The sequence below is a fragment of the Artemia franciscana genome, chromosome 1 (assembly GCF_032884065.1).
Source record: "Artemia franciscana chromosome 1, ASM3288406v1, whole genome shotgun sequence".
Lineage (NCBI taxonomy): Eukaryota > Metazoa > Arthropoda > Branchiopoda > Anostraca > Artemiidae > Artemia > Artemia franciscana.
The window spans coordinates 56,166,242-56,185,091 of NC_088863.1; the positions used below are offsets into that span (position 1 = coordinate 56,166,242).

The 18,850-nt window shown below is 34.2% G+C and overlaps 1 protein-coding gene across 4 annotated transcripts in view; it reads left to right on the forward strand.

Annotated features, from left to right (window-relative positions):
* The window catches only part of LOC136031546 (uncharacterized), a 611,644-nt gene that overhangs the window by 3,678 nt on the left and 589,116 nt on the right, over positions 1-18,850 (forward strand). The window contains exon 2 of one of the 4 annotated variants that reach the window (XM_065711229.1): positions 17,098-17,326. The exons of 2 other annotated variants lie outside the window; for them this stretch is intronic. The gene's annotated coding sequence lies outside the window, so the exon portion shown is untranslated. The remainder of the gene's footprint in view (positions 1-17,097; positions 17,327-18,850) is intronic. One more of the 4 variants, XM_065711224.1, reaches the window with a different exon arrangement.

Genomic DNA, 18,850 nt, shown 5'->3' on the forward strand with positions numbered 1-18,850 from the left:
TTGTTTTTTTTTATTTAATTTCTGAACGTTTTTGAATTAATGCATGTTTGGTTTTGGCTCTCCTCACATGAATTATTAAAATGAAATTTGTATATTAATTCTTTTTTTGGCTAAATGGCTTTCTCTTAGTTTCGATCAGACGATTTTGAGAAATAAAGGGTGGAGAAGGAGGTCTAGTTGCCCTTCAATTTTTCGGTTACTTAAGAATGCAACTAGAACTTTTAATTTTTAACGAATATTTTTATTAGTAAAAAATATAAGTAACTTAAGAATTAACTTACGTAACAAAATTTCATAATCTTATATTTTTATTATGTATACAAGGGGGTTTGTACCCTCGTTAATACCTCGCTCTTTACACTAAATCGTAAGTTTTGTCCCAATTCTTTAAGAATGACCCCTGAATCAGAAAGGCCGTAGAATAAATAGTTTAAATTACTAAAAATACTTTAGCATAAAGAGCGAGGTATTTATCTCCTCCTAAATACCTCGCTCTTTATGCTAAAGTATTTTTAGAATCCCTCATTTGTGTAATAATCTCGGTCGTTTTAAGTTTCAATGCTACCCCTTCCTTTCATTTGAAAAAACGTTTTCATATTTATTTTTCATTGTTTTCTTATAGTAATGCTAGAAAATCCTGCGCCCTTTTCATTGAATTTTTCTTCCCCCATGACAGATTCCTCCAAGGAAAGATCTTCCAACATAGCCCCCTCCCCTCAGCCCCACCCCCAAACAAAATAAAATCCCCCTGAAAACGTATGTACACTTCCCAATAACCATTACTATATGTAATCACTGGTCAAACTTTATAACTTTTAGCCCCTCCCCCAGGGATTGTGGGGAAGTAAGTCATCTCCAAAGACATAGTTGTTGTGGTTTTCGACTATGCTGAACAACAAGGCTATCTCAGAATTTTGATTCGTTGACTTTGGGAAAAAAATGAGCGTGGGAGGGGGCCTAGGTGCCCTCCAATTTTTTTGGTCACTTAAAAAGGGCACTAGAACTTTTCATTTCCGTTAGAATGAGCCCTCTTGCAACATTCTAGGACCACTTGGTCGATACGATGACCCCTGGGAAAAAGAAAAAAGAAAAAAAAACAAAAAAAAACAACAAATAAACACGCACCCGTGATTTGTCTTCTGGCAAAAAATACGAAATTCCACATTTTTGTAGATAGGAACTTGAAACTTCTACAGTAGGGTTCTCTGATACGCTGAATCTGATAGTATCATTTTCGTTAAGATTCTACGATTTTTAGGGGGTGTTTCCCCCTATTTTCTTAAAAAAGGCAAATTTTCTCAGGCTCGTAACTTTTCATGGGTAAGACTAAACTTGATTAAACTTATATATTTAAAATCAGCATTAAAATGCGATTCTTTTGATGTAGCTATTGCTATCAAAATTCAATTTTTTTAGTTTTGGTTACTATTGAGCCGGGTCGCTCCTTACTACAGTTCGTTACCACGAACTGTTTGATATAAGCTGTGAAATTAAGAAAAAATACGTAATAATTCATCTCTTGAAAAGGGGCTTAAGAAAATCTGAGATTTTATGTCCAGGATTTAATTTAAATAAATGGATTGAAGTAAAAACTTAATTATCTAAAACAGAACAATTGGAAAAAAGGGTAAATTCATCAGTCATATTTTATTATTGTTATTATTGCATTGACCATTATTGGTTACTAGGCGTTGGGGTGGCGCGCTCTAACAAAGCCCCCCCCCCCCCCCGCGCGTAAGTCGTAACGCGCCATATTAGTTACGCGCCATTGTAGTTGTGTCCCTGTGTCCAACCTGTGAATATAGATAGATATATATATGTTTTTAACTACGTAAAACTTGCGAATATACAACATTCTTCGCTGTCCCATTGTCTGTGCATATAAATAGATTGTCAGGTTTACCGACTCTTGAACATGCAATATATAATTGTCCATGGGAAAAACATCCGTATTCAGATCTATACCTCATTATTCTAATGATTGCAATTGAGCTTTGTTGATGGTGATTGCTAATCGAACATTCCCTGTGTCCTGGTCGTCATTTGTGTCCCCGTGTCCCGGTCTGTATTGTCATCTTATAATGACGTCATATACAAAGCCTTATATACTTATAATGACGTCATATGCAAACCCACGAACAAACAAACATGCATACAAACAACTTATTTTGATATTTATAGATATAGTTTATTTTTTAGTTGTCTTTTTTAGTTTTTCTCTTTTTTTTTGTTTTGCAGCTTTTTAGTTGTTTTTTTTGCTTTTTTTTCTTTTTAGTTTTTTACCTTTTTTATTTTTTTCCTTTTTTTAAGTTTTTTCTTTTTAGGTTTTTTTCTTTTTTTAGCCTTTTTCGCGCCACATTAGTTACGCGCCATTGTAGTTGTGTCCATGTGTCCCACCTGTGAATATATATATATATATATATATATATATATATATATATATATATATATATATATATATATATATATATATGTTTTTAACTACGTAAAGCTTGCGAATATATAACAGTCTTCGCTGTCGCATTGTCTGTGAATATAAATAGATTATCAGGTTTACCGACTCTTGAACATGCAACATATAATTGTCCATGGGAAAAACAATCGGTATTCAGATCTATACCTCATTATTCTAATGATTACCCTTGAGCTTTGTTGATGGTGATTGCTAATCGAACATTCCCTGTGTCCCGGTCGTCATTTGTATGTCCCCCTTTGCCCCCCGGGGTCCCCGTTGTAGTTGTGTCCCTGTGTCCCGGTCGTCATTTATATTCCCTGTGTACCGGTCGTCATTTGTGTCCCGGTGTCCCAGTCTGTAATTTCTCTTTGAGTGTCCCGGTCGTCATTTATATTCCCTGTGTCCCGGTCGTCATTTGTGTCCCGGTTGTCCATGGGAAAAACAATCCGTATTCAGATCTATACCTCATGATTCTAATGATTGCCCTTGAGCTTTGTTGATGGTGATTGCTAATCGAACATTCCCTGTGTCCCGGTCGTCATTTATATATCCCCCCTGTGCCCCCCGGCGTCCCCGTTGTAGTTGTGTCCCTGTGTCCCGGCCGTCATTTATATTTCCTGTGTCCCGGTCGTTATTTGTGTCCCGCTGTCCCAGTCTGTAATTTTTCTTTGAGTGTCCCAGTCGTCATTTATATTCTCTCTGTCCCGGTGTCCCGGTTGTCATTTGTTTCCCGGTGTCCTGGTCTGTAATTTCGTCAGAAGACAAACATGACGTCAGTCGACAATCAACTTCATGACGGAATAATGCTCAATACTTATAATGACGTCAGTCGACAAACATGACGTCAGTCGACACACAAACATGACGTCAGTCAACACACGAACAAACAACTTATTTATATATATATATATAGATATATAGATTAGTCAATGCCTACCTTAAAGAACCACCAAGGCTTTTGATATCTGTTGATTGAAAGGTATTGCATAACTTGATGAAATTGGTACCCTGGAATGTAGGATGACAAAATTAAATTCCATTTACTGAGTAAGAGCCTTAAAATTATTTCTTTAAAATATAAATGAAAGAGCTTCAAGTCGTTTTGTATAATATTCAGAATGGGCTTATGCTAGGTCAACAGAAGTTCGACTAGGTCAACTGAAAGTCTATAGTGTTTCTATGCTTAAGAGCATAAGCAGCAGGGAACAAATTAGAAGATAAACGGACCAAAAACGACAGAATAAGCAGCAAAGACATTATTAAAGGCGCAAAGTCGTGTTTACCAGGCAGTGTTAAGGACAGATTTTTTCCCTAGAAGAATTTGTTATCAAAAAGGGATTCTAAGAAAATCATCATTATTTCTTCTGCAGAAAATTGTATAGTCTTACAGTTTTTGTATAGTTTCTTGTACAGGGTTGACTTTTCCTTCAATTTTTGCCAATTGATGCGAGAACTAAGCATACAGTGACTCTTTAAATGAACAACACGGCTTTATTGTAAATCCCACAATTTAAAAGCAGTTTCTGGCCCTGCTCAAGCTCACTACTCTGCAGATTCTGACTGGTAGGCTAGAAAATGCTCGTTATTAGTCTTCTATATCAAATGAAAGATTAGAAAAAAATATAGCTGGGTAATATATCAGAGGAAAAAGCAAGAATTGATATGTTCTTGGCCTAAGGCCAAAGGTACATCCTTGGGGATTTTGCTCAAAGGGAAATTCATCTGAATCCCCAAAGAGGTAAATAGAATAGAAAAACTTAGTGAAATGATTAAAGGGTAAAAACAAATGAAATGTTTGGAGTGTCTCCTCTGTAATAACAGTCCATGCCAGAAATGCTCATTCTGGTTGCAATGGAAATAGAAATAGACAATAAGCTAAGAATCAAAATAAAATAAAACTTTTTTGTAGAAGTCCTATCAGGAGCAATCAATATGTTTTGGATAATTGTTCCCCTTTTTGTATTAAAATTAAAAGTCATTTGGTAGCGAGAATATATAATTCCAGTGAGAAATTAAGAATATTCATTCCTGTTAAAATTCACATCTAATGCTGACTCAATAGACAAAACTTGAGTTTACACACTCATTTATCTTTTAGATAATTAGTCTAATAATATTAATATGTATGTATAAAAAAGGCAGTGGTTGTACAATACCATTGATTTGCTATTTGATTTGTTTTATTTCTGCTTCTTTTTGTTTTCATGGTGTTAGCCTATTTAGCTGCAGCAGCAGTATTTACCATCATTGCAATTAATTTAAGATTAAACCGAATTTTTCAACGGTTTTCAAAGTTGAACACAGTCAATTAGTTTCATTAAATATAATAATTATCACTATGTCTGATCGCAATACAAAGAATATTGAGATAAATGGGAAGCAAAAAATACGAAGATAACGAACTAATTAATGAACAATGATAATTGATCAGATAATGAATAAATAAATTAACTATTTTATAGATTTATGAGAATTTAAATTAGAATTATAATTCTTTATGAGAATTTAAATTAGCTAATTTAAACGTAATTAACAAATGAAGATGACAAGAATTTGGTAATTTTTTTTTTAGTAATAAGTAGAATTAAACTATTTTTCTAAAACATGCTACTTTTGCATAAATAATAAAAATATGGTATACAATCAGCTGTTCCTCAAATTTGAAATTTGACAATTATAACTTTTTCGAATGATAAAAAAAACATGGGTTTAATATCTCTTAGATATTATCAGCGGAAAAGCTGTTAGTGCACAACATAGCTTGAATTTAAAAACTTGTTGATCGTTACTACAAGCTGTTCCATTTCAAGAGAATTCAATTATGAAAGGCAGCTATTGTACAATGACGGACGATTTGTATCTACTTTTAGAAATTTCATAAAAAGGGGTATAAGATTACCAAGTCCATCTGAATAAATTTTATTGCACCATTTGTCTTTTATTCAAGATCAATGTGTATTTTGAATAGTATGGTTTAATTTTTTTAAACATGGACAAATATTAAAAATGAAATCCCTCTGATAATCAAGAAGACTAAAAAGAACTACTAAAATTAAACCGAATGTTTAATGCATAAGGATACTTTTTCTGGAAGTATCAACAATTCAAGCTTCTTTTGAACCAAGTTTCCGTATTTTTCATGTTATAATTTAGAAAAGGCAAAGGCATATTTGTTTTTTGGTAAATTGCAAATGGCGCCATAGCCTTTGGAAAATTTTCAAATGAAGGGAGGGGTAGTAGTCAAACTCCTGTTTTCAGTAATTTATGTTAATTTTAACTTGATTTAAGTAGGCTGTTCATTTAAATCTTTACTCGTATTTTCTATTCATCTATATTAGTATGAGATATCTTCATGCTCGTTGGGGATATTTATCTCAGTTTCTTTTCGTTTTGGGTTTCATTTATTCTTGAATAGTATTTTTTTTAATAATCATTCTTTAAACCTGGTCTTTGGAATTTAAAAAAATGGTTTCCGCTTTTTTTAACACCCGGAATTTATTAATGATTAAAACAAAGACTATTTTTTTCAGTTTTTAAAATCTTATGTATAGTCAATAATTCTAACTTAAATTCTTAAGTAACAAACAGTGTTTTGATAGTTAGTTTTGATTGCATTCAACATAATCGTCACATGGATTTTATCATTGTTAAATCAAGGTTTAGAACGAGCATTGAACTGACCTTTTGATTATGTGGCACTTTTTAGATGAAATTTTATAAATGTTCCCCTTGGTAGAATTTTTGAAAGATTAAATGTACATCAAAATGGAAGAAAAATAATGGGTATCATTCAGAGGTTATTGCGATTGTCTATTTAAATTCTTTTATTTATAAGTTTGACGAGTGTGCCCTTGGTGAGGTACGAAAAGATTTTGTTTTGAAAACCTGGATGCGGAAAAGCCTACTGATTGAGATCAAGATTCCCTTCAAAATTTCTTGAAAAATTAACCTTTTCTTTCTGAGACAATGCAGATATGTCATTTTGACAGCCTTGATGTGCATGGAGTTATTTGATTTAGATTAACGATCCCCTTAATATTCCCAGGAAATTTTAACTTAATACTTCTAGTTATTCCTGAGAAGTTTCCGCCGTCCGTTAGCAGCCAAGTACTTATCATTTTGACAGTCTGGGGGGTTTACAATATGTTTTGATCTATCTTCTAATCCTCCTTAATATTAGACAAAAGTTTTAACTTGGTAACCTTACTTCAATAATTACTGAAAATTTAACCTCAGTCCCAATAGTTGCCCCGAAAATATTGCTGTTATGTCTTTTTTTGTTGACCTGAATATACAGTGTCGTATGACCTAGTATAGCATCCCCACTCAGATTCCCTAGAACTTTGAGCTTAAGTAGTAACAAGAATTATTGTAACAAGCAGTAGTTGCATTCTCAATTGGTAGACTTAGTAGTAATAGTAGTCGCAAGGGCCAGAAGCAGTTGCAAGCAGTAGTGGTCGCAAATAGTAGTATTAGTTGCAGTAAGTAGTATTAGTCACAAGTGGTAAAAGTAGTCACAAGCATTAGAATATTTTTGCGAGCAGTAGCAGTAGTCACAATTAGTAATAGTATTCACATCTAATAGCATTAGTCGAAGTAATAGTCTTAGTCGCAAGCAATAGTAGTTGTCACCAGTATTAATAGTACCTGCTGGTTATAGTTATAATCATAAGTAGCAGTAGTATTCAGAATTAGTAGTAGCAAAAACAAGCAGCAGAAGCAATAGTAAGTAGTAGCAGTTGTCGCAAACTGTATTATTACTCACAAGTAGTAGTATTTGTCGCTAGTAGTAGTAGTAGTAGTCACAAGTAGTTTTATTAGTTGCGAGTACTTGTAGTAATATCAGTCACAAGTTGTAGCAGTATTTGCAAGCAGTACTAGTTGTAATCACAGATCTAAGTAGTAGTCACAAGTAGATATAGTAGTCAGACGTAATAGGCGTAGTTGCAAGTGGGAGCAGTTGCTGCCAGTAGTTGCAGTAGTCATAAATTGTAGTAATGGTCGCAAAAACTGGCAATAGTAGCAAGAAGAAGTTTTCGTAAGTAGTATTAGTAGTCTTATTAGTCGTAGGAATTAGTAGTCGTAGGTCGCAGCAGCAATTGCAAGTAGTAATAGTATTTATGACACAAGTATTTACGTACTCGTATGTAGTATATTAGTCATATAGCAGTGGCTGTAGTTACAAGTAGTAGAAGTAACAGTTGCAAGTGGTAGCAGTTAGTGCAGGTAGTTGTGGGGGTTAGTGGGAGTAGTATTAATTGCAAGTAGCAGTGGTAGTAGTAGCAAACAGTAACAATAATTCAAATCAATAGGGATGGTCATAATAGGCAGTTCTAGCTACAAGTAGCAGAAGTGATGACTTTTAGCAATAGTTTTGTGTATTTGTATTAATATCAAATAGTAAGAGAATTCATAATTAGCAATGGCAATTGAAGGAAAAATATTAGTCGCAAGTAATAGCAGTAGTAGCAGCTGCAAGTAGAAATACAAATTAGAAGTAGTAGTCGTAGTCAAAAGTAGTAGTTGTAGTTACAATAAATAGTAGTCATTACTAGTAGTAATTTTTGAAATCAGTAATAGTGGTCTCAAGTAGCAGTAACAAAAAATAGTAGTAGTTCGAAGTCGTACCAGCACTCATAAGTAGTAGTATACGAAAGTAGCTGCAGAAGTCGGAAGCATCAGAGTAGTTGTAAGTAGCGTAACTGTAAAAGGAGAAAGTAATAGTAGTCACAAATAGTAGAAGCAGTAGCAAGGAATAGTAGCAGTAATCAAAAGAAGTAATAGTAGTCACAAGTAATAGCAGTAGGTGCATTTAGATAGCGTATTTGTGAGTAATAGTAGTAGCCACAGTTTATAGGAGTCTTTGCAAGTAGGATTAGTTGCATAAGTAGCAGCAATAGTAGTATTAACAGTAGAAATTTTTAATAGTAGTAGTAGGCACACACTGTCTTTTGGTCAGTTCAACGTTTCTTAGCATGCCCTGAAATTTTCAACTTACTGCTCTCAGCAGTTCCCTATATACTGTTGATACACTTTTTTTTTAAACCCCCATGAACATAGTGTGTTTTGATTTAGTTTAACATCCCCTACAGTAGTCCTTAGAAGTTTGATATTGATGCACTTTGGAGATCCATAATCAAACACGCTCCCCATTCCGAATAACAAACCCTATATGTAAATAACGGGACAACTGTCCTTACAGTCATTTCCCCAGGCGCTGTTGGGAGTCATGTCATTCTGGAGGGACAGTCGTTTTATCTTTTAACTATTTTGAACAGAACGAGTCTCCAAATTCTTACTGGAGTCCTTAAGGGGAGTGCAGCTAGACAAGAGTCTTTAAGGAAGTGCAGCTAAAAAGGGTCTTGGAGTGGTTGCCGTCTGGTTACTTTTGCCTCTTAAAAAGGGAACTAGAGCTTTCAATTTTCAATCAATTCAATCTCCTCTAAGGTTCTTACGACCATCATTTCTACATAAAGTGGCTCTAGAAATAAATAATACATTTAAGGTGTGTGGCAATCTCTATATATAACCTGGTTGCATATAGTGGATTTGGACTTAGTTCATTATTCTCCTTAACCGTCCATGGGAGTTTCAGTTTAATATTTTAGCTGCTCCTGGATATTGTGGATATCACATGTTGACAACTTAGATGGGGATAGTGTCTTTTGATGTGTTTTAACATCTCGTTCAATATTCACTTTTCCCAATTGTTCGAAGATAAAAATCTATTATTGCAATCTTTTGTCTGTACATTTCAGAATCTTTTTGACAATCCTTGGTTTATATTTAAATAAATTATCATAGAGTTTTTGAAGGAAGAGTAGCTGAAAAGGAAGTTCTTGCCATCTAATCACTTTTGACTTGCTAAAAATAAATTAAAACTTTCAATTTCCAATCAAATGAACCGTCTTCGTAGTTTTTACGATAGCCCTCTCTATACAAAGCAGCTCTGGGAAAAAAATAATATCGAATCGAAGGCTTATGGCTCTTTACTGCCTGGCAACGATAAAGTGTTTCCTCTAATTGGCGTTCGCCAAGAGCAAGTAGAAAAAATACTGAAAACGCAATAAAAAAAACTCGAATAGAGATCCTGAAACCTTTTAACATGGACATAAAGAACAAGTTTCTTATGTAAATTTAAATAATAGCATAATAGCTTATAATAAACATGAATCGTCTTTAAAAAGCCTGTCACCTTTTCAAACCCAGACTTTACCCATAGATTTAGACTAATCGAAGCATTATTGAATTGAAAATAAAAACTGCATTAGTGCTCTACTGAAAAAATCCGCATGCCTATGTAAAAATTTTTCTAATGTGACTGAGAATAAATCTGCTCATTTTTTTACATTTGCCATTAGCATATTTTGTGTTGTGTTTTTAGCAGAAGGAAAGACAGCTAAATTCTCTAAAAGACAACAGGTAAATAAAAAGTTTATAAATTACCAATTACTTATTTGTTTTTTACTGATTTTTTAATCCTCTTGTAAGTTTTCGACAAAGCACAATTTAGTTAGAGTATAAATAGTAAAGGTTTTAGTGGACAACATTTCCTCCATATACTAACTGTCAGTTGATCATCTTTTAGAGTTTAACTTCAATCACTACTTTCACGTGAAAATCACGTTTTTTCCATAATTCTGCCTTCATTTACGCGAAGGTCCTAGAAAAAAGTTGCTTGGCAGTTTCAATTGATCTGCAGTAAAAAAATCTTAATCCAATCGGATCTTGGTCGTATTTTGGCCAAAACTGGGGTTCCAGAAAATTCTTTGGAGCAGTATTACTTTTCAGTTAACAAGGGTCTTGCAACTAAAAATTTCCTTTCTGATGAAAACTCTTTTGATTTCCAGCAATCAATTTCAAGTAATTTTGATACTCGCGATGTAATAAATTATATTAATAAAAATGCAATGTTTAAATCTCTTACGGGGTTTAAACTTCTGTTTTGGGGCTCTCTTACGATCAAATTTGGACGGGATAATTTTCATTATTGTTGCATGTTATTTTGGCAGGCACAAACCCCTACAACGTGGGTAAAATAGGTATAATTTTTGATCCATGATTCTTAACTTAAAATGTCAAATCTCGAATCAAAATGAAGTCAAATTCTTACATATAAATAAACCTACCCTTGCTCTTCGATTTTTGCCACTAAGGGTTTGAATTATTTCTTACTTTCCGTTCATCGCCAGGAACAAAAGATAAAAGAAAAGCGTAGAGTATTATAGCTTTCGAAAATTTTAATTTAAGGCATATAACTAGTTTTTACAATGAAAACAACAAATAAATCTGACAATAAGATAAATTCAAGCACCTTAATTATAAATGTATACTTCTGTAATCTCCTAGTTTTTCAGTTTAACTTAATGTTTCAGCCATGAGTGAAACGAAAGGGGCTTACACTGCCGAATTTATCATTGTAAACCGTTTAACCATCTTCAACGCTTTACCCTATTTCATGCTTCCTATTTTTTTCCAACTCTCCAACCTTTTAGTCCTCTTAAAATTTTTAACCCTTTCACACCTTTTAACTAGTTTAATCTTTTTTACCCTTTAGCTATTTCTTTAAACTAAATTTATTTTTAGTGAATTGTTATTGATTTTCCAGTAATTTGGACACGAACTGTTTATGACTCAGCTTTGAGTCATTTTCAGCTTTTATAGTTTTTTCCATTACCGCTAAATATGTAAAAAATTTGTTTTGGAACTTTAGAATGCAGGCTATGTATACTTAAGCCAGTCAAACATAAAACTAACAAAATTACAATAAACATGAACAAGACTAACACCCTCTAAGCCTTCTAAAGGCATTCTCTACATACACATCTAAGAGAAAAAGACTCAATAGATTAATTCACCAAGCTCAGAACGACCCAGACAAAATTCATAAAGATCGAATTCATGCCCCAAAATTTTAAGAAACACACTTTTTTGCAAAATCCTACAGTTTTTAGACATAATTCTTATAATTTGACCCCCCCCCCCAAGTCCTTAAATTTCAGGAATTTCAGATACTTTGAAAGTTCCATTTATTAAAGACCTAATTTTCACTTTTTGAAAACACAAACCATTCAAACTTTGAAAATTTCAAGAAATATTCTGTTTTCCCACCTCTTTCATACATAATGTCTATATTTTGACAACAAAATAGCAACATGTTTTCAAGAATAGCCTGTATGAGGTTTTCAAAATCCTGCCATTCTTGAAACTTTTATATCTTGACAATAATATGCTTAAGAATTTTCGAGTATCTAACTTTTTTAAAATTCCACTTATAGACCTAATTTCCATAATTTCGCAACTCAAAGCATTAAACTTTCAAGAATCTTAACATATTTCACATGTTTTAACCTCTAAGACTAATAATTTGTAGGCCTTTATTCGAACAGTGCATATTCATCATACTTTCAAGAATCTAAATCATTTTTAAAACTCTCGAATTCTTAGAAATAATTGACATGATGTGTCAACTCAAATCCTTCATATTTTAAGTCTTACCATCTCGGAGAATTCTAGAAATTTGGGAATGTTTTTCCATAAGTATTTCAGCAAATCTCAGTAATTTTAAAAATTAAGGAGTTCTAAGACTTCAATTTCTCAAAAAGAGTTTTGGAACCCTTTCCATTTCAAGTATTTCATTTATTTTCAATTTCACCCCTCTAAGACTTTTATTTTTAGATTATTTCAAGCAAACCCTTGCAATTTCACTAAACTCATTCTTTTTTGTTCTTGACTTTTTGCGGCTTGGAGGTTACTTTTAAAAATCTCCAAATAAGCATAAATATAGAACGTTTTGTACAAGATTATGTAGAATTTATGTTTTTTCTATTTGAGGCTTAAAGGAGACGTAAGAGTGAGAAATCAGAACACTTAAATTTCCTACTCTTTGGGGCTCAAAGGTTAGGTCTTAAAAAATTCAATTTACAAATTCATTACACCCTTATATTTACGGAAGAACTTACAAAACTCATCTAAAATACGTTGTAAATTTTCAGTATTTGCTAATGGGAGATTGTTTTTTTTTTTTAAATCCTCAAAACAACCAAATTTATAACAATATTGTAAGGATTTATTAGCAACTTAATCCGGAAATTATTCCGTATATTAGGGGGGCTACTCCTCCTCAAAATCTCACTCTTTATATTATTAAGTAAAAAACAAGTTTTTTTTAAACGAAAGTAAGAAGAGACATTAAAACTTAAAACGAACAGAAATTACACGTATATGAAAGGGGCTTTACCTTTTCAACGCCCCGCTCTTTACGCTAAAGTTTGACTCTTTCTCTTAACTCTAGTTCTTAAAACAGTAGAAAACTTTAGCGTAAAGAGCGGGGCGTTGAAAAGGAAAAGCCCCTTTCATATATGGAGTAATTTCTGTTCGTTTTAAGTTTCAATGTCGCTCCTTACTTTCATTTAAAAAAACCTGTTTTTTTATTTAATTTCTGGACGTTTTTTAATTAATGCATGTTTTGATCCTTGCTCTCCGCACATAAATAACTAAAACGAAATTTGCATATTATTTTTTTTCTAAATGGCTTTCTCATATTTTTAATCAGAATATTTTGAGAAAAAAGGAGCGAGGGAGAGCCTAGTTGCCCTCCAATTTTTTTTATTACTTAAAAAGGCAACTAGAACTTTTTAATTTTTTGCGAACATTTTCATTAGTAAAAAATATACGTAATTTACGAATTAACTTACGTTACGAACTTCTATATTCGTATGTTTTTATTGCGTATATGAGGGGGTTCACCCCTCGTCGATACCTCGCTCTTTAAACTAAAGCTTAAATTTTGTCCCAGTTCCATAAGAATGACCCTCGAATCACAAAGGTCGTAGAATAAATAGTTGAAATTACTAAAAATACTTTAGCGTAAAGAGCAAGGTATAATGAGGAGGTAAACCCTCATATTTGTAATAATTTCTAATCGTTTTAAATTTTAATACTGCTCCTCACTTTCAGTAGAAAAAACTTTTCATATTTATTTTTTGATTGTTTTTTTAAATAGTGCTAGAGAATCCTGCGCCACCTTCATTGAAAGTCTCTTCCCCCATGAGAAGTTTTCCCAAGTAAAGATCCCCCCACATACCCCCCCCCAACCTCAACTTCTACCCCCCCCCCCCCAAAACCAACAAAAATCCCCCTGAAAACGTCCATACACTTCCCAGTAACCATTACTATGTGTAAACACAGGTCAAAGGTTGTAACTTGCAACCACTCCCACGGGGACTGTGGGGGAGTAAGTCATCCCCAAAGACATTGTTATTAAGTTTTTCGACTATGGTGAATAAAATGGCTGTCTCAGAATTTTGATCTGGTGACTTTGGAGAAAAATGAGCGTGGGAGGCGGCCTAGGTGCCCTCCATTTTTTGGTCACTTAAAAGGGCACTAGAACTTTTAATTTCCGTTAGAATGAGCCCTCTCATGACATTCTAGGACCACTGGGTCGATACGATCACCCCTAGAAAAAAAATAAAAAATAAACGCGCATCCATGATTTCTCTTCTGGCAAAAAATGCGAAATTCTACATTTTTGTAAATAGGAGCTTGAAACTTCTACTATAAGGTTCTCTGATATGCTGAATCTGATGGTGTGATTTTCGTTACGATTGTATGACTTTTAAGGGGTGTTTACCCCTATTTTCTAAAATAAGGCAAATTTTCTCAGGCTCGTAACTTTTGATAGGTCTAACTAATCTTGATGAAAGTTATATATTTAAAATCAGCATTAAAATGCAATATTTTTATGTAACTATTGGTATCAAATTTCCATTTTTTAGAGTTTCGGTTACTATTGTGCCGGGTCACTCCTTACTACTGTTCGTTACCACGAACTGTTTGAAACTTAGACTTTTTTTTACCATCCTTTGGAAACGACTGCTAAAACACAAGGGCTGTTGAACTGCAAAGCAAAATTTTTGAAAACCGTGCAGTTGGCAGCAGTTCATTGGGTAACAACTGGTTGAAAAGCAGACCTGATTTTGAAAAGGGCACCGGAACTCTTGGTTTTTCAGTTGAAGGAGTCCCTTCCAAAGTTTATGTGACCACCCTCTCCATTATCCTTGCCTATAGTCCTTGCCACGGGGGCTAAAAAGGGGGCTGAGAAACTCGGAGGCAAGATATGTGACTTTTGGACTGCTCTGAAAAATACCCATATCAAAATTTTTATCAGATATGTTTGGGGAAAAACAGTGTGAGAGGGCGTGTCGAGGAATCACCAGAGAAACACGAAACCAGGCTTGCGGCTTTATGTTAACTTAGGTGTGTTGAGGAACCACCAGAGCAACGCAAAACCAGGCTTGCAGCTGGCAGAGATAGTAAAAAAAGAAGGCGTGTCGAGGAATCACCAGAGCAACACCAAACCAGGCTTGCGGCTTTATGTCAACAAAGGCGTGTAGAGGAACAACCAGAGGAACGCGAAACCAGGCTCGCAGCTCACAGAGATAGTAAAAAAGAAGCCGTGTCGAAGAATCACCAGAGCAATGCGAAACCAGGCTTGCGCTTTTACGAGTAATAGAGGCAGCAATCTTGACAGGGCCTTCCAAGGGCGAGGCTTTTCTTATTCCTCGCATTCCCGTGATTCCAACGGATCTGCCTTTTCAATTTAAAAGATTGCAATTCCCAATTCGATTAGCATTTGCAATCACCATCAACAAAGCTCAAGGGCAATCATTAGAAAAGTGTTGTATAGATCTTAATGCGGATTGTTTTGCACATGTACAATGTTGCATGTTCTAGAGTCGTAAACCGGACAATCTATTTATATGCAAAGACCACGGGACTGCGAAGAATGTTGCATATTCACAAGTTTTACGCAGTTAGAAATTAGCACCTTGCAAATGTGTTGCTTTAGGGGGGGGGCTTAAGCTTGCAGCTCAGAGAGAACAAAAAGAAAGTTTGTCCATGTATTACAAGAGCAACGCGAAACCTTGCTTGCGGCTAAAAGAGAAAGTAAAATAGAATGCGTGTTGAGGAATAACCAGTTGTATATCCACAAGTTTTACGCAGTAAAAAATTAGCACCTTGCACACGTGTTGCTGGGGCACATTCCGGAAAAAAAAACTAAAAATAAACAATAAAAATAAACTAAAAAAAGAAGAAAAAATCCAAAAAAAACGAAAAAAAAAGCAAACAACTAATAAAAACTAAAAAGAAAAAAAAAGAAAAAATTGAAAAAAGACAAAAACTAAAAAAGAAAAAAAGAAAAATGAAAAAACAAGGGATTACAAGAATTCAAAAACCTTAAAAAAGAAAACCAATACTTTGATGCTTAGTAGATATCATTGCTAGAAATTAGACTTGCTTTAATAATCAAATATCTTTGAAAAAGCTACAATAGAACACTAGGGACAATGAGAATCCGTATATAGAAGCCTGCCGCGTGCCATGCTGGGGCCCGACGGCGAAGCCGCCGTGCCCCCTTCTAGTACATAATAAATAAATATGAATATAGAAGTTCGTTACGTAAGTTAATTTGTAAGTGTCTCAAATTTGAATCAAAACATCATTCGGCTCCATATCGGTATACATATAAAAATTCCATAAGTATAAAGTGTTTCCCCTTATTTTGAACAATACAATAGCTAATAACAACACGAAAATCAATATCCCACGACTTGAACGTTAAAATATAAGTGAAGAAGAATTACAGTTGTCAAATATCAAAATGAGCTGGAAGGTTTTGAGTCCCTGAATTCTCACGTTGGTGTCTGATTTTATTTTTATTTTCTAGCGTAGGCTATTATCCGACACAGACAAGTGAACTTTACTTAGCATGTCGAAATCAGTTTTTTGGATATGCTGAATTCGTTGACAAAATGCCCGTCGGTAATATCACTGTCCGTAATATTTGAAAAACTAAAAATAATATAAAGTCACTAATGAATTTACAATTATTGATATGTTCAATTTGACAGCAAGAAATTAGGGGTTTGTGGGGCTGGTAGCCCACTTCATGTTTTGGTGAGACCTGGACATGATTTGAGAAGTGGTCAGAAATACAAAATTTAAAAAAAGCAAAAATAATTAGAATTTCAACTGAAAGTAAGGACCAACATTAAAACTTGAAGCGAACAGAAATTATTGCGTATATGAGTAAGGCCTTCGCCCCCTCAACCCCTCTCTCTCTGGGCACAAGTTTGACTTTTTGTCACAGATATAGAAAAATAATTGCTGAAACACAAGGGCAGCGGAATTGGGATAAGAGTTTTTTTTAAGACCTAACAACTTTAGCACAGCAAACGAGGACCAAGGATCGGCTTTCCCGCTTATATTGATATAAATTATGTTTTTAATAAGTTATGCTTTTGCTACTTCTTTTCAGTTTAGAAAGCATGTTTTATTTTACTTAATGTTGTTACAGAAACAAATGTGTTCATTAGTCGATCAGTTTTTCTTTTACTAGTATTTGAGAGAAATAAAAGCAAAGTGCTGAATAGGTGTCATTTAAATGTTTAACCCAAGATTTACGTTGAAAGGGAACTCCCAGAAAAATATCAGGGTTTAAGACAAGTATATAGGAAAATTTTACAAAAAGTAGTTGGTTTTCATACAATCAGTTGATTCCTAAGTGACACACATTAATAAAAATGATATAATGGCTAGTGAAAAACATAACAAGTTGTGATTTTTTTTTTTTTTTGCAGTTTCGACCTAGAAGGACCGTTTAGGATAAGGCTATTTATAGTTGCACTCCATCAATTTTATGAAGTTGGAAGAAATTCAGAGCTTTTTTCCCCGTTTATTCCGGCTCAAGGTACAAACTGGTTCCATCATACTGTTTACAACCTAATGTGCATGCAAACATAGGGGAGAGGTGACCCCGTCCAAGACCAGTCTGAAGGACATATTCCAAGAAAATATAGTGATATTGTGGTAGGCATATCGACTCTTCACTGGTCTCAGGCTAATCTAATCTCTGAAAGTGTTCTATCCTGTCTTCCCCCCTCTCAAAGAATCCTGAAAGGTTTTCATTGCCCAAGGTTTTATTTTCTATCGTATCAGAGAGATGTGTTGCGTAGTTCTTTGTTTGATCCCTTTAAGGGTTCAGATTTCATTATAATATTTGAATGAGCAGAAAATAGCCAATGATCAGTTTTAAAGTTCACTTTCAAATTCTTTATTACCCCCCCCCCCCCCCTTTAAGAGAAATGGTTTTGCCGTGTGTACCTATCTACCTGAGTGACTGCAATTGATTGAAAGAAATGGTCTGTTTGGGTAATGGGTGATAAGGGTGATAAAAACACCAGTCTCCTTTTATCATCATGGTGACTATTTCTGACTGCTCATCTCTGAGCATCAACAGATATCTCTCATGGAGGCAAGCTTGTAAAAATTCTTAAGGAGTGCGGGAAAGAGTTTTCAGAGGGCGCTAACAAAGATTAGTTTCTGCCATTCTTAGTTTTTATCTTTTAATGAAAGAGGAGGGAAGAACCTCAATCTGATCAGTTTGAAGGAGTACATTTGCTCAGTATATGTCAATAAGCGGATGATCAGTTTCAAAGTTCACTGACAGACAGGATAAAGTAACTCACACTCAAACAATATTCACTTCGTAATAAGTTTTGTAATCTGATTGATCGAATCACTATAGTTAATTGCTTTCAAGGGTGTCACCTGGACTGCCCTTTGGGCCACCTGTCATGAACACAAATAGCCTCCAAATAGCTTTGTCGCGTGCCACTCGGAAGCTTCCCCAATTGTTTATTTGACGAATTTTAGGAAAGATTGTAATTCAATCTTGGTCAACACCTGATCTGTAATACTTAACAAATGGTGTTGAATTTCAACAACACAGTTAGAAAACTAGATGACAGTTGCAATTAGTTCATGTTAACTTTGTTTCTAAAAGCTCTAAACTGACATTTTGGCAAGTCTTCTGGAATGGCTTCTGATATGTTTGCAACTCTATCCAGAGCGAAACATAGTTTTAAAGGTCCTTCAAAGAGATAAATAAAAAAAAAATTTACGGAAAGTAAGGGGCGACATTAAAACTTAAAACGAACAGAAATTACTTTGTATATGAAAGGGGATGCTAATATTCATATATCAATTGTTCTGATATATGAAGGATTGTTATGATATATGAAGGGGATGCTGAATTGTTCTGATATATGAAGGAGTTCACCCCCTCGTCAGTACCTCGCTCTTTACACTAAAGCTTAAATTTTGTCCCAATTTCTTGAGAATGACCCCTGAATCACAAAAGCCGTAGAATAAATAGTTGAAATTACTAAAAATATTTTAGCGTAAAGAGCGGGGTATTAGGAGAAGGTGAGCCCATCATATGCATAGTAATTTCTGTTCGTTTTAATTTCTAATGCTTCGTCTTACTTTCAGTTGAAAAAACTTTTCATGGTTATTTTTTCATTGTTTTTTTTTAATAACACTAGAAAATCC